This window comes from Parasteatoda tepidariorum, chromosome 1 (assembly GCF_982258835.1).
Source record: "Parasteatoda tepidariorum strain Cologne lab strain chromosome 1, Ptep-v5.0, whole genome shotgun sequence".
In the NCBI taxonomy this organism is placed as follows: Eukaryota; Metazoa; Arthropoda; class Arachnida; order Araneae; family Theridiidae; genus Parasteatoda; species Parasteatoda tepidariorum.
The window spans coordinates 103,052,769-103,067,129 of NC_141755.1; positions in this window are offsets into that span (position 1 = coordinate 103,052,769).

Here is a 14,361-nt window from a genome sequence, read left to right on the forward strand (position 1 = left end):
AATAAATAACAAATTTTTTTGAAAGAAATCAATAAATTTCTTCAAAACAAATCAAAATCAAGATATAGAAAGTACGCTTCAAATGTAAACAAACTATCAGAAAATATGCTAACTTTTCATGTTACCCACAAACAGTAACCACGAAGCGTAAAATCTAATTAAAATATCATTCAGATTATTAGCCGTGAGTTTAAGAGCTTTTAAAAATTAAATATCTAAAAAAATAAAGACACGAATAGAAATGGAACCGAAACTATTACCTACTACCGGCTTCATTTTTGTAATTTCCGGTAAGTTGGACAGCTGTCATCTGTTACTAAAATAGCTATAACTAAAGTTCTGCTTGACGTGCATTCAAAAACAAAACAGTTTTTAAAACTAGAAAAATTGGGCATTATTATAAAGCAATAAAATAAAAAAGTGATTTTTCGTGAAAATCCTCTTTTTTAAGGTAGTCGGATACCTTAAATTATGATGCATATAATTTCATTTAGAATGTCATGCTTCGAAAATATCAATGATTTAAATTTCTAAAGACGTTATTTTTTTAAATGCGTCATTAATGATTTTACTCAAGAAATTTTCAGGATTTTTGAGTTGGGTTCACAATCGCAACCGGGAGAATTGAGAAAATTTGATTTTTCTCAGTTTTTTTACTCATTGATAAAAAAAATTGATCTCTGCTATCATCCCCCCCCCCAAAAAAAAAGGAATGTAAGCGTCACAAACGAATTCCATTTTCTATAATCGGTTTTCATCGTAGAGAAGAGAGTGAAATTTTAAAAGAAATCTCTTTCTGCAAACAACAAATGTAGATATTTTTATTTTATTTAAACAACAGTTTTTTCAGCTATATCTTACATATCTCAATTAGATTCAGTGTTAGAAATAATTAGTAAAACATTTTCTAAAGACAAAATTAACGTTATTAATTAACAACAAAGTGGTAATTTGTTATTCTCTTTAAAAATTAAATAATTCTCTTTAAGAATTATTTCAACTAAACGACTAATGCTATTCAGATCATTGAGCCCAAGTTTAGTGCAATTAAAAATTTATTCCAATTTTAACGAAATATTAAAAAAAAAAATTTTCTTTTCTTTTTCCAATGCCCACCTGGGTTAACATATTTTCGTCAGTTCAGGCATTTATCTCTTTAGCCCTGATTTATAGGGCAGTTTTGTTAACCTTTCTTTCAGGGGCACCATCTTAGGTGCGCCAACGTTGCTCCCACAGTAAGGACAGATAGTACAGAGGAGGAAAGAACATCCATGCCTTGCCCGGCATTCGAATCCAGAACCTTTCTGGTTCTGGTGAACCTTCTGGTTCAGTTCCTTAATCCCTACACAGGCCGTTTAAAAAGGAAATAAAATGTTTAAAAAAATATTACAGTCTAAGCTCATTATTAAGATCCCCATTATAGTCCTGTTTCATATTCCATAGATGCAATGTTATTTTGCCTATTCGCACTTTCATTCCAATACAGTAGGGGTGCACAACCTATGGCTCGCGGGGCACGTGCGGCCCGTCGAGTGTTGATATACGGACGGCGGGAACTTCTGAACGCAATAAAAAATTTCTTTTAATTTGGTTTTAGTTTAAACATAAATTTTCCTTCATTAAAATATTTAATTCAAATTTATATTACTCTATAAAATGCGTATATTTTTTGCTCTTTCATTCTGTAAGCTTCTTTTTGGTTAGAATTTATATCCCCCTCCCAATATTCATATATATATATTTGATAAATTATTTATTGTGAAAAATGAAGGAAAAAAACTTATAAATATAAGTTTTTTCATGTTTAAATAATTCAGTGTTTAATTTTCTCTAAATATGTTAAAAGTTTGCTGATAAAAACATTTAGTGCTTAAATGTATGTATAAAAATTATATTTTCGGCTAACATGACTAAATGTCCGTTCGGCCCTTCGTTAATCTACCTTCTGTACAAGTGCCCCCCCCCCAAAAAAAAAACTGTGCACTCCTACAATACGGCGACTAAAATGTAGTCATTTGATTTAATGAAAGTTTCAAAGAAATTACTTCATCATTATTTCTTTTGATGTTACAACAAAATAAGTGTAAAACACATTGAATTTCATTCGAATGAAGACCCTGTTAATTCCTATTTAACTCCTTGGTCCTTCATAATCTATGTAACTATTTTTTCCAAATGATACAATAAATTTATTAATCACACATTTTTTTGTTTAAAAATTGTATTCACCTGTTTAATGGACTGTCACTTATGTGCTTTATTATCGAGTTAAAACATGTGGTCTTCGTTTTTTTCTTAACATATTTTAGGTATCGAAAATGGTATTCTTGAACCAGCATTCTTATTTTCAACGCGTTTTTCTCCACCGTAAAATATTATTTTAAAGAGTACTTTTACATACATATTAATATGGAAAAAAAGTCTCGTCATTACCAAATTTTCTGTCGGTTATTAAATTCTTTTTCGAACATTCACGATATAGCGACCTCTGGTTATATTGTCCGTTTTTACTCGGACCACGAGGGTCGTTATATCAAGATGCGACTTTATTTTAATTTAATTATCAAATCACAATGCCTTAAGTGTAACTCTTGATAAAATTTTTAAAGCTCATGTAAGAGTACGAAATAAAAGTATAAAATGTAAAAAGGTTCTTCCGCGGTTTAAAAATAATATTTAGTATCATCAATATTTAATTAAATATATTTTATTGATTCATAATATTTAATTCAGGGTCAATTAATTTTACAATGCATGTTTTAACAAACAATGTAATTTTTTTTAATTCCCATAGTTTTTTTTCCTTCCTGTCAAAAGTTTTATAGTATGTTATTAATTAAGTTTTCTTTTACATTAAAATTATACTCTGAATTTTGAGTAGTTTTAATTCGAAATTTATTTTCTGTTTAATAGAAAATTATAACTTGATTGTAGTAGTACTAGACTAAAACTTGATAGACTAGCGGAGTGTTATAGTCTATGATTTTTAATTAGTTATTGATAGATATTTCTGTTAAAGCAAAACTAGTTATACAAAGAAATAATATTTTTTAATTTTAAATGAATCATATAGGCCGGGAGAGACTGGTTGGCCCTTCTCCAAGAGGTTGTGAGTTCGATCCCCCCCCCTAGCTGAAGACTCCTTGTTTAAGAAATAGTGACTGGTGCAAGCTATATCTGTCGGGTTCACGAAGTTCTCCAAGTTCCCATAATAAATCAATATCTCTGGGGTTACTGGATCGGAGATTGATCGTTCTCTGGTCCAAGTCAATATTACTATCTGCAAATTGATGAATGGTGTGTGGATGTGTCTTTCCTGTAACACGGGTTGTGACGTATGTGTGTTGTCGAAGTCAAATTCTTGGCCATAGATGGCACCACTTGAAAAACAAGAAGAAGAAGTTCACTCCTTTGCCTCATAAATAGGCTTGTTAGTATAAGACAACCACAACAGTGTTTTGAGTAGTTTTAAATTTGAATTTTATATTCTGCCTCGTTTAAAAGAAAAATTTCTAATAGAAATTTAAAACTTGATAGTAGTAGTACACTAAAATTTATAGACAAGCGAAGTGTAGTCTTTGATTTATATATATATATATATATATATATATATATATATATATATATATATATATATATATATATATATATATATATATATATATATATATATATATATATATATATATATATATATATATATATATATATATATATATATATATATATATATATATTTAAAGCAATACTGGTTATTCAAAGAAAAAATATTTTTTATTTTATTAATTCTAAATGCAGCATGTGATTTTTTGACTGTATTCGAAAAAAATACGCTCTTTTATTAGATTATCAAATATCCTATTAAAATTTGACAACTGTGCCGACTTGGACAGGACGAAATTTCACTAAACTAAAAAAAATAAATTAAAAATTGGTTGAAGAAAACACATATGATAAAATGATAGTAGTATTAGTAAATATGATAGTAGTATTATCCTAACAAATATTTTAGAATTTAATGACGCTTTCGATATTAAAATTTACGATCAAAATGCAAATATAAAATTTGAAAGAGGTAATTCTATTTTTATATTAAAATTAAAAACTGAAACTTTTCTTACGTTTTGGGCTAAGAGATGACGTCTCTAATTACGATCTTAACGTAATTTATATTATATTTTTTTTATCATAGATGTGATTTGTGATATTTAGGATTTCGTTAGACTTTTTCAATCAGATAAATGTGCTTCAAAATGAAAATTTCTTAATATTTGAATTTAAGTTTGGAAATGGATATAATTGAGGCCCTTCCTCTCCATCAGCTGTCAAAGAGACGGGAAAATTCTTTTAATTCATTCAATTTTTACAAATAAACTGATGATGAATATTTTCACTCTTTTGATACATGTAAGGCCCGAGCCTTTTATATTCTCGATTATTTTTTTTTCGCACAAAATTATGCCAGAACGCAGCATTCAACAGTTATTTAAGTAGTAAACAATTATTAGATTTTTGTTACTGTTTTTAATGCAGTTGAAGGAGATCATTAACCTCCTCGCTTTTTATTCATTTAAATTTTAATAGTATTAGACTTTTTTTAAAAATATTGAGAAACGCATTGTTTTAAATTGTTTACTCAAAGCCCCAATTCGCATCTTTTAATTGCTTTTACAGTTTTGGGGAAAAATGCATAGAAGTTCTAAAAGCTATCCAGCGCTGTTTCTAACAAAGCGGCCCTTTTATTTTCGACCTTTTTTTCAAGAGGTTCTGTCTAATAATACTATATCATCAAAAATTTGTTAAGTGCAAAAAATAGCGAGAAAAAAAAAATTAAAAATTTAACTTAGAACCCAAGATGGCGAGTGTAGAGCCCTCTTAAGAGTTGCACTTAAACGCAATAGAAAATTATTTTTTATTCATTCCTCAAAAACGGAATAAATATTTTTACATTATCAAACAACTGATAGTTGGTTGACGTGTCCGTGGACAGCTACGATAAAAAAAAAAGTTTGTCTACGGCAAGAACTCCCCCCGCCACTAAGTCTGCTGCTATGGAAACAAGAATAGCGCATTTCATTGAGGGTAGCTTCTCTTCACTCTAGGGCTAACATAATAGACCGAAGAAAAAGATTACCTTTCTTTTGCTAAAACCTGTCCTAAAAAATGACCCCACACCCCTGAGGTCTTCTTCGGGACAATCATTAAATTCTCTTTGGTGATTGACAAATGATTAACAAATGATTATAAATTGATAAATGATTGATTATAAATAAAAATATTTTAACTTTTCTTTTTTTTTTATGAAATGAGACTTGTTTTTCTTTCAGAATGAGCTCTTACATTATTTATGTTATATGTCGCGTCTCCGGATCAAATTAATGCCATTATACAAGTTTATTAATAAATTTTTGTTAAATATAAAAATTATTCTTAAACCGTAAAATATTTTTTTAATAATAAGGTTTTAAAAAATAGTATTGTAATGCCGTTCTTTAATACAAATAATCACACCAGATTTTAATAACAATAAACTTTATTCAAAATAAAAGAAACTAGGCGAAACTATTATTTTAACTCAGAGCCTCCAGCTCTTACACAATCATGTAGGACAGTGTTTCCAAAACTGTGGTACGCGTACCACCAGGGGTACGGGAACAGTTTAACGGGGGTATGCGAAATATCTTGGAACAAATGAAAATTTCAAAAATTTTTATTTAAAAACAAAGCTAGCCATGAAAATTTACGATTACGTATTTTTCTATTGGCGATTATTTGCAAAGTTAACAGTTAATAATTAGTGGTGTCAACAACCAGTTGTGATTTTTAACTTTTGTGCAATTTTTTTATAGTAAAGGTTTGTAATAAATTCTACTTATTCTGATTATTTTTATAAAATATAATTTTTATCCTGTTATCACAGCAAAAACAATATCATCCTTCTGACTGATGCAAATAAACTTATTAACACAACTTTGTACCAAGAAAGAAAAATAAACATAGTTTAAAAAAATGCATTCATTTTCTTATTAGTGGTACACAGCGTTACGAAAAATTTAGAAAGGGTACACATAAGTCATAAGTTTGGGAAACACTGATGTAGGAGAAGGAGACCCTCTTCAAGTCAAGATAAGCATACAACTACCTTGATTTCAAACATGCCTCTGACGGGGGTGACAAAATGCGCCAAGAGCGCCTCAACGATCGCCAAACAGTTGCAAAACATAACAAGCATATAATTTTTAAAAAAATGGTATACGGTTTTACTATAATATAAAAGAAAATAGTATAATAAAAAAATTGTATAGTAGATATAGTATTATACAATAAAAGTAAAAAAATAGCTGAATAGTAAAAAAAAAAAGTAGTTCAGTATAATAATAGTAGTGTAGTAAAAAATAGTATAAAAATAGTGTAATATACAGTATAATAGTATAAAATAGCATATAGTATAATAGTGAAAATTAGTATATAAGAATAGCATAGTTTAATTTTTAAAACAAATAGTATAATAGTTGCATTAAAATAAATCATTTACTACACGATTTGTAGTTATCCTAATATTCCTGATTTTTCTGCTAAAAAGATTTTGAAGAAAGGGAAAATATGGAAAAAAAATTTTCCTCCATGCAGGAACCTCCAGAATATCGGAAAACACATAAAAAAATAATATAATTTAAAATAAACGAAAAAAAAAGGAAAACGTTTTGAAAATTTCACCGTCCTTGGGAGTCGAACCCATGGCCCCTTCCTCCTGCAGTGAACTTGCTTGTCAGGTGGCCTACCTTCCAGTCCACGACGACACGTGAAGCCTACCACAGTTTCACTTCAAAAGCTCTCTCCTCTCATCTTCGCAATATACCTTTAGGGGCTCACTGTGACCCCCCTAATTGGCCTATAAAAATTCTTTTCAGCAGCCTTGTTTGGACCATAGACCCCTACTTAGGGTCCGAGTTTAAAAATTATACCTTGATATTAAAGGGAGCTAGGGGGTCTTGAAATTTGAACCTTTCTCGAGCCATTTTATTTTTTTATTCTTTTTTTTATTATTCCATTATGCTTTCTTTGCTGGACTTCACACACAGAAAACACCCCATGCATGCTAGAATATACAAAATGTTACATTAGAAGTCGAAAAAGAGCAAACAGCTTGATTTTCCTGGATTTTTCCTGTTTTTTCAAAATAAAAAATTCTTTTCTTCCCACATGCAGGAACCTTCAGAATATCGGAAAACACATAAAAAAATAATATAATTTAAAATATACAAAAAAGAAAGAAGAAATTTTTTTTAAAATTTCACCGTCTTTGGGATTCGAACCCAGAACCCCTCCCTCCTGCAGCGAACTTGCTTGTCTGGTGGCCAACCTTCCAGTCCACGGCGATACGTGTGGCCTACCACAGTTTCGCTTCAAAAGCTCTCTCCTCTCATCTTCGCAATATGCCTTTAGGGGCCCCCTGTGACCCCCCCTAATTGGCCTATAAAAATTCTTTTCAGCAACCTTGTTTTGACCATAGTCTCCTACCCAGGGTCCGAGTTTGAAAATTATACCTTGATATTAAAGGGAGCTAGGGGATCTTGAAATTTTAACCTTTCTCGAGCCATTGTATTTCTTTATTCTTTTTTTTTTATTATTCCATTACGATTTCTTTGCAGGACTTCACACACAGAAAACACCCCATGCATGCTAGAATATACAAAATGTTACAATCGAAGTCGAAAAAGAGCAAATAAATTGATTTTCCTGGATTTTTCCAGTTTTTTCCCTCTTTTCCAATAAAATTTTTTTTCCTGCATGCAGGAACCTCCAGAATATCGAAAAACACATAAAAAAATAATATAATTTAAAATAAGCAAAAAAAAAATCAAAATTTTTTGAAAATTAGACCGTCCTTGGGATTCGAACCCAGGACCCCTCCCTCCTGCAGTGAACTTGCTGGTCCGGTGGCCTACCTTCCAGTCCACGGTGACACGTGAAGTCTACCACAGTTTCGCTTCAAAAGCTCTCTCCTCTCATCTTCGCAATATACCTTCGCAATATACCCACTGTGACCCCCCTAATTGGCCTATAAAAATTCTTTTCAGCAACCTTGTTTGGACCATGGACCCCTACCTAGGGTCCGAGTTTAAAAATTATACCTTGATATTAAAGGGAGCTAGGGGGTCTTGAAATTGGAACCCTTCTCGAGCTATTTTATTTTTTTATTCTTTTTTTTTATTATTCCATTACTATTTCTTTGCTGAACTTCACACACAGAAAACACCCCATGCATGCTAGAATATACAAAATGTTACAATAGAAGTCGAAAAAGAGCAAACAACTTGATTTTCCTGGATTTTTCCTGTTTTTTCCCATTTTCCCAATAAAAAATTCTTTTCTTCCCACATGCAGGAACCTTCAGAATATCGGAAAACACATAAAAATATAATATAATTTAAAATATACAAAAAAGAAAGAAGAAATTTTTTTTAAAATTTGACCGTCCCTGGGATTCGAACCCAGGACCCCTCCCTCCTGCAGTGAACTTGCTTGTCTGGTGGCCTACCTTCCAGTCCACGGCGATATGTGAAGCCTACCACAGTTTCGCTTCAAAAGCTCTCTCCTCTCATCTTCGCAATATACCTTTAGGGGCCCTCTGTAACCCCCCTAATTGGCCTATAAAAATTATTTTCAGCCGCCTTGTTTTGACCATAGTCTCCTACCCAGGGTCCGAGTTTGAAAATTATACCTTGATATTAAAGGGAGCTAGGGGGTCTTGAAATTGGAACCCTTCTCGAGCTATTTTATTTTTTTATTCTTTTTTTTTATTATTCCATTACTATTTCTTTGCTGAACTTCACACACAGAAAACACCCCATGCATGCTAGAATATACAAAATGTTACAATAGAAGTCGAAAAAGAGCAAACAACTTGATTTTCCTGGATTTTTCCTGTTTTTTCCCATTTTCCCAATAAAAAATTCTTTTCTTCCCACATGCAGGAACCTTCAGAATATCGGAAAACACATAAAAAAATAATATAATTTAAAATATACAAAAAAGAAAGAAGAAATTTTTTTTAAAATTTGACCGTCCCTGGGATTCGAACCCAGGACCCCTCCCTCCTGCAGTGAACTTGCTTGTCTGGTGGCCAACCTTCCAGTCCACGGCGATACGTGAAGCCTACCACAGTTTCGATTCAAAACCTCTCTCCTCTCATCTTCGCAACATACCTTTAGGGGCCGCCTGTGACCCCCCTAATTGGCCTATAAAAATTCTTTTCAGCAGCCTTGCTTTGACCATAGTCTCCTACCCAGGGTCCGAGTTTGAAAATTATACCTTGATATTAAAGGGAGCTAGGGGGTCTTGAAATTGGAACCCTTCTCGAGCTATTTTATTTTTTTATTCTTTTCTTTTTATTATTCCATTACTATTTCTTTGCTGAACCTCACACACAGAAAACACCCCATGCATGCTAAAATATGCAAAATGTTACAATAGAAGTCGAAAAGGAGCAAATAAATTGATTTTCCTGGATTTTTCCAGTTTTTTCCCTCTTTTCCAATAAAATTTTTTTTCCTGCATGCAGGAACCTCCAGAATATCGAAAAACACATAAAAAAATAGTATAATTTAAAACAAACAAAAAAAATAATTTTTTTCTTTAAAATTTGACCGTTCCTGGGATTCGAACCCAGGACCCCTCCCTCCTGCAGCAAACTTGCTTGTCTGGTGGCCAACCTTCAAGTCCACGGCGATACGTGAAGCCTACCACAGTTTCGCTTCAAAAGCTCTCTCCTCTCATCTTCGCAATATACCTTTAGGGGCCCTCTGTGACCCCCCTAATTGGCATATAAAAATTCTTTTCAGCAGCTTTGTTTCGACCGTAGTCCCCTACCCAGGGTCCGAGTTTGAAAATTATACCTTGATATTAAAGGGATCTAGGGGGTCTTGAAATTGGAACCTTTCTCGAGCTATTTTATTTTTTTATTCTTTTTTTTTTTAATATTCCATTACTATTTCTTTGCTGAACTTCACACATAGAAAACACCTCATGCATGCTAGAATATACAAAATGTTACAATAGAAGTCGAAAAAGAGCAAACAACTTGATTTTCCTGGATTTTTCCTGTTTTTTCCCATTTTCCCAATAAAAAATTCTTTTCTTCCCACATGCAGGAACCTTCAGAATATCGAAAAACACATAAAAAAATAATATAATTTAAAATAAACAAAAATAAAAGAAGAATTTTTTTTTAAAATTTGACCGTCCCTGGGCTTCGAACCCAGGACCCCTCCCTCCTGCAGCGAACTTGCTTGTCTGGTGGCCTACCTTCCAGTCCACGGCGATTTGTGAAGTCTGCCACAGTTTCGCTTCAAAAGCTCTCTCCTCTCATCTTCGCAATATACCTTTAGGGGTCCACTGTGTCCCCCCTAATTGGCCTATAAAAATTCTTTTCAGCAGCCTTGTTTTGACCATAGTCCCCTACTTAGGGTCCGAGTTTCAAAATTATACCTTGATATTAAAGGGTGCTAGGGGATCTTGAAATTTGAACCTTTCTCGAGCAGTTTTATTTTTTTATTCTTTTTTTTTTTAATTATTATTCCATTATGGTGGTGGTGACTATGGCTACGAGATTCGATGTGTGGGGTAACTGTTTAAAACATGTTTTGGTTCGAGTCAGCGAGAAAACGGCAATCTTTTTTTCCCGGGCTATTGAGTTAGCCCTAGAGTGAAGATAAATGCCTTCGCGTTCGAAACATTGTTTAAAACGTTCGACCCCCCCTTTTTTTAATTACTTTTTCTTAAAAGTTTTCATTTCTGAAAGGTTTTTAAATTATTTATTTTTAGTAAGTTTCTATTTTACATGTTTTAACTTTCTTCCCTTAACTCCCCCCCCCCCCTGCATAGATAACCTGAACTGTTAATTAAATTAATTACAGAAAGTTAATAAGTTTAAGCGTTTCACTTTTATCAGAAAATTAAACTTATAAGAAAAGTTGGCTGCTTTAAAAAAAATGTGTTAATTTAGAAATTAATCCATTTGAAGATCAATTTACATTCATGTTAAATTGAGTAAATAGTGAGAAACTAGCGTGAAATTAAGAAGAAATATTTAAAAAAAAAAAAATCTTCGTTACGTTACCCTTAATGCCAGAATATGTTTACCATATTTTTTCTTCTTTTTTGTGCTTAAAAAATAGCAACTGATAATAGTAAAGAGTCTTAAATATTGAAAAAAACTATTCACGCGAATGTGAAAAAAAATCCTTGAATCTGATTGCATAAGTCTCCAACTGGCAGATGAGTCCGGCAATCTGGTAAACCTCCTTTATAATCTATCATCGAGGATCCCTTCCGTGTTATACTTGTTTCCACAGAAGCTGATGGTCTTTGTCGCGAGGGGAGTTCTTACGATAGACAAACTATACTTGATGTTGGAACTTGTTTTCTGAAATACGCACTTATTGAATTTAAACAGACACATAACCTGTCGTACTTTTACGAGTTTCAGAATTTCGGGCATAATCACAATCACAATAGGCAACTAATTCTCCATTAATAACATTTTAACACTTATAGTCCCTTTCCAAATTATTGGACATTCTATAAGATTCTATATAAAATCTTAATTATCAGGTGATGCACTATACAGCTGTATTGTTTTTACTCGATTTGCACTTGTTTATGTTCTTGTATCAATGGGTTAAATTCGACGATATATATTTGACGATAATAAATATAAAATATTTATTAATTCAGGTATTATATTTAGATCTAATTATTATACACACTGTATAGGTTTAATAATGACATGATTTGCGCGAGTTTATACGCAATTCTTTTATATTTAAACATACATGTAATGGGTTTTTATTCAGGAGATTTTTTATATAGGGTAAACCAACCAGTGAAGGAACATTTCATATATATTGATTAAAAATATGAATTTGAAAGTTTTTCTTTAGATTGATTGGTAACAATAGCTTACTGCCAAACAGTAGGAGGTCATTTAGCAATGTTTTGGATTACCTGGTCAAATAGACTTCCCTGGAAAAATTTTTGAATTTGTTATTAACTCTGCAACACCTTGTTTCTTTGAAAAAATTATAAGGTGAGTGTTTGTATTTAAATGTTTGAAGTGGAATTAATTGCATGTAATAGTTTTATTTTTCTCACTGTGAAAAAGAGAATTCAAAATATAGTTATTGAAGTTACGTTTTATTTTTTTTAAGCATCATAGCATAATAAAGTACTGAGATAAGGGGGTGTTTATTCACTGGATCACCAAGCGATGAAAAACCTGTGAGGGAACAAGTCTTCCTTTTTCTAAGTTTATGAAAATAAAATATGAACTTTAATTTTCTTGTACCTTTAGAGATATTCCGCATCAAAAGTATGTTAAAAATGCGATAAGCAACTTCTAACCAGTGAGGAACAGGCATGTTCCTTTACTGGGCATAGATTTCCCAGTGAATGAACAGTATGTGTTAATATGTTGACACTTTAATTTTCAATTCATGATTACAAAAAAAAGTTAACATTTTCCAAGTATTCATATGTTATAATTTCAAGAATAGGCTTGTTTTTAAATATTTGTATGGCTTATAAATTCATAAAGAGCATTAAAAAATAACCAGAATTAAGTGTTCCTTTACTGGGTGTTCATTCACTGGTAAGAGCTGTTCCTTCACTTGGTCTTCTTACTACTTGTTATTTGAACCGCCAAAACTTTAAAACAATATTATGTAAGTTCTCTACAATTTTTTTACATAATTTGCAATTAGTAACAATTATGTTGACACTGTCATTTAACTAAAATTATGAATTTTGAAACTAATATGATTTTTCAAAATGCAAGCGAAGCTTAAGTGTTCCTTCACTGGTTAGTTTACCCTACTTCCTATTTGTATATATTTTTAACGTATTGCATTATAATGTTAACCCATTGATACAGGAGCTTAAACAAATGCAAACCGGTTTTATCGGAGTAAAAACAATACAGCTGTATAGTATCACCTGCTAATTATAATTTTACATAGAATCTTATAGTCCGTCTAATAGCACTGTATTAGACGCACTATAACATTCTATGCACACACTGCAAGGGACTGTATTTTAGGTATCTTAAAATTTTTTTTTGCATTTGTGTTTTTTTTCTTTGATGGATTTTCAACATTCTCTGCTACTGTTATTTACCCCAAAAGTTATATCTGAAAAGATATAGAATGCTGAGGTTATGATGAAAGATATAGAAGACTACCAACTATTTCTTTGTATGGACAATTCATTTTTTCAAGATCTTCTGATTTATTACTTTGCATTACAGGTCCGGCTTCTTACCATACAGGGTCCACTGGCATAAAATTGTTTTAAGACCCCTATAACTTGTCATAATGTTTCAAAACGAACCAAAAATCCTCACATACATAAAATAAATTATTTTAAATTATGCAATAATTTAAAAAAAATTTTAACTAATTTTGATAATCCCAAAATCTTAAGTGGTCATTTTTAAACTACGCATAATTTTTTTAAAAAAAAAATTGATATGCTAGCCAGTTGTAAGCCTCAAATATTAAAATAGTTTTCAAAACCATGAAAGTTCATTAATATAACTAAATTAATTAAACATAATTAAATTTTTAAAAAAAATCACAAGGTATGAATTATTTTGTCAAATTAAACAGTTATTAAAATATCTTTCAATGGCCAAGCACCTAAAATTTTCTTTGGAATGCTGAAAAATAAATTTCGGTTGCCTTTTTAAGTTTACTTGGTGATAAGCTATTCAAATTATTGGTGTCTGCATGATAATCAATCTCTATTTGTAGAATAAATGCACACTTTATACAATGGAATATATTTATTCAAAAAAATATATAAGGTAATTTTGTTTATTCTTAGCTTTTTTTAAATACAATTTATAAAAAATAAGATTCTTAAAGGGTTCCCTGAAAGAAAGCCTGAAAGAAAGGTTGCCCATGCAAAAAAAAGACGGTACTGTTGCATTACCATTGGAGTATTGGTTGATTTTGCAACTTGTATTCTGAATATTTTTGTAATAGTATTTGATTTGCATAAGGGTATTAATGATTTTTTTAAATCTTACTTCAACTGTTTTTAAAATCTATTTCCTAAAATAAATTTGTTTTTCTCATGAAGTCATCTCCTTTGGTAAGTTTTAAATGAAACTAACAAGCTCCAATAAAACGGCTAGTTGAATGAATTGCAGCAGAAATATGTCTCTATTCAAGCCACTTTTGAACAATTTTTCTTCAAACCTTTGTTTAACAACAAAATCAGTCAAAACTTTCAATTAAGATTTTAATTGGACGATTTTAAGTTTTTGAAGCACATTATTCAGTTTATTATTGTGATTTT